The sequence below is a fragment of the Montipora capricornis genome, chromosome 13, assembly GCF_036669925.1.
Source record: "Montipora capricornis isolate CH-2021 chromosome 13, ASM3666992v2, whole genome shotgun sequence".
Classification (NCBI taxonomy): domain Eukaryota; kingdom Metazoa; phylum Cnidaria; class Anthozoa; order Scleractinia; family Acroporidae; genus Montipora; species Montipora capricornis.
The window spans coordinates 247605-250778 of NC_090895.1; positions in this window are offsets into that span (position 1 = coordinate 247605).

Consider the following 3174-nt stretch of genomic DNA (forward strand, 5'->3'; position numbering starts at 1 on the left):
GCATTTGGAGCCAGACACCGAGTGTGAGGTGATGATGTAGCGATCTAATTTGGTTACATTTCTTTGCTCAATCGAGCAATTTGAAATCACTGTACTGAAAGTACCTTTGCCCAAACAGACAAGTAGGCTCGAGTTTTCACTAATATTCAGTCGCTTTTGCGAAATAAGAACAATCTTTTTTCCGGTTGATGCGAACGCTTCGTAATTCGGTAAAAAAATAAAATAATAATAAACACTTAGAATAAAGGGCATGCAGCACGAAAACAAGCACGGTGATCCCATCTTTTCATTGCATTATTTTAATGTCCTGTGAAATTGTGCCAAGTTTAACAAAAAGGGAATCACCTTAATTTGCAGAACAATTTCTTACTGCTGGCTGAGTACGTGCGCGGCTTCCAACGGGAACAAACAAGGGTTGATGACCAATGAAGTCGAACAAGGTGAAGTTATGAAGGTGTGTATATTAACTCATGAGGGCTCAGTAGTTTGGGCGCTTTCATTGAGATCCGAACGTTCCGGATTTAAGACTTGTTCTCACCGCTCCTTGAATTTGGTCCTGGTAATCCCTGGTTCAACTTCTCAGATGCACTTGCATAAACAGCAAACTGGTTTGCTTCTGGTGAATTGGGATTCTTGCAGCTGATGTCTTGTTTCGTTGATTGTGTTTCATTGGCCCTGGAAAGCCCCTTGAGAGTGGTGATTTTTGCTTTGATTGATTTATTTTTTTTGTTTTATTTCATATTATACATGACATCACAAAGCAATGAACATCATATTTACACCAGTGCAAAAGTTTCCGGATTTGTGAATGTTACTGATTGTTTTAGCACATACCTACTGAATTGTGTGAACATAGATGATCGAATCAGTAAGTGTTTGCATCAGACAGTGTACAGACTATCAACAATGAGTTTACAAGAGTCTACTATTCTCGAGAAGACTGGATACCTCCAGGAAAATATCAGAAAACAATTAAAAGTTTCTACTGAGTGAAAGAAAACCATCAACTTGTACTTAAGGCTCACGTTACGTTTCGTCATATCTTAAGCATTAGCGCAGATAGTCTGAATTCCTTTTGACAGAAACATAATTCGAAAAGTGTGTCTAAAACCTTTTCAGCCGTTTTACGAAATAAGGAAAGTCCTGCTTTCTGGCCTATCCAAATATCAAGACAGGCAATAGCCGGAGACCTTCGGAAAACTAACTACAAACATAGTTTGTGACTAGGCTTTTCCGCAAATTGCTCCAATTTCTGCTAAAAGTTGTATAAATTTGCTCGCGCCCGCGCCGGCCCACGCTCTAGTGTGTGTGTGTGTGTGTGTTTTTATGTGCACCGGTAAGGGGAACTTGTGTGAACTTTATTAATGGTGCTTCGTTATTGTCTCTAGAGTGTTGAGAGAGGTGTCAAGTCAAGAGAGAGGGGTTCCGCGGATGGTGTCTGTAGTTTAGGACGTAAAGGGATTAAAAACTGCAGAATTCCAACTAATGCTATTTGCATGGCATGAATTTAATTCAGGTTAAAACTGATGCACATAAGAAGAATCCTTGAAAATAATTCAGATTTCTCAGTAACGTATAGCCCTCTATTTAACTCTAAGCCATATGCAGGCGATGTCGAGAGCATCTAAAAAAGATTTCAAATATGGATTTAGAAGTTAAAGTCACAGAAACTACTCTGTCAAATGAAGCAGCCCCAGAGATAAGAGTGTTTGCTCGGATCAGGTAAAAGTAATAACGAACATTTGGTTGACGCCATATTTATCAAAATACATTATAACTACACATAGCATCTACCACCAACACAATACGGCAAATTTGCCTTAAACTAATGTATTAAGTTTGTGAAGTACCGGTATGGGCTTTTTTCAGTGGTTTAAGTGTGGTTGACAAGTTTGTACGCTATTCAACTTATGAAAAAAAAAAAAAAACGTTGTTCACCAATCACTTTTTGTCGTTATTTCCTGCGAAGGAAAGCGATAGCAATGATAGTGAAAGTACAACCGATGAATTGATCGAGAAGGTAGACGCGCTTACTATTGGTCAATATGCAAGCTATTTCCCCAGTACAGATACTTCAAGCGCTGGATCTTCATTTGCTGGCTTTGATTACCTTGAAGTAAAAAAAAAAAAAACTCAAAAAGTTCCTGGTAGCATGCAAGGTAGAAACCTTCGGACCCAAAAATTGGCGTGACCAGAGTAGTGCAGACAATCGCACGAGGCTGCGTTACATTAACCACATTGCTGATGCTGTTGCAGCGCTGCTGAAGATTGTGTCGCCTGAAAATACCGTCGAGATCTGGCAAGCACTCTTATCCTCAAAAGCAGTAGATAATAGGCTGGAGAAAGAGCCAACGATTACACCGTCAGAGAGAGCTCTTCTTAAACCTCTTGCAGAGGCTTATTACATTGCGTAAAGCTTGGAAACAAGGCGGTAGATACTGTCAATTATGACTGGGACCGTTTCGTACAAAGCTATTGCCGAATTTATTCCCTGCCTCACCCGGTATTGCTATTCTGCTACGCATTTGCATCAGCTCCAGTATGGCCGTGTAACTCAAATTCCCTTGAGAGGAGAGAGAGGCGCAAGAATAAAAATCGATCGCAAAAAGCTAGACTATTTTCTAACTTTCATTACCAGCCTACACATCGTTCAAGATCTGCCATTTGGCGAAAATGTTCTTCGTCTCTCTCTCCTCAGAAAGAACGATAGCCGTTCCTAACGACATTAGGAGGATGATTCCACAACTGATCTGTGAGTAGTATATTAGCTACTTCAAAGAAACAGGTTTCAAGGCTTTCAGCCAGAGGACCATGCTGAAAATTTTAACAGCGTGCAAGGCTGCAAGCGTGCAAGTCTTTACAGGGTCTAGACTACTTTGCGGCCGAGGGATGAAAGCATTTGATGATCTCATGGTGGTTGTTGACAAGGTGACTGATCAGGAAAGGAAAGGAAAGGAAAATGATGAATGGTATATGAAATGAATCATATATGAACTGCGGATATGAAATCAAGTGAAGCTATGATCTTCGCAGTTATGAACGCAATTTTTGCAATTGCGTAGAGAAGCCTGAAAAGTTCAGGACTTCAACGGGGTTTGAACCCTGAACTTTTCAGGCTTCTCTACGCAATTGCAAAAATTGCGTTCATAACTGCGAAGATTCATAGCTTCACTT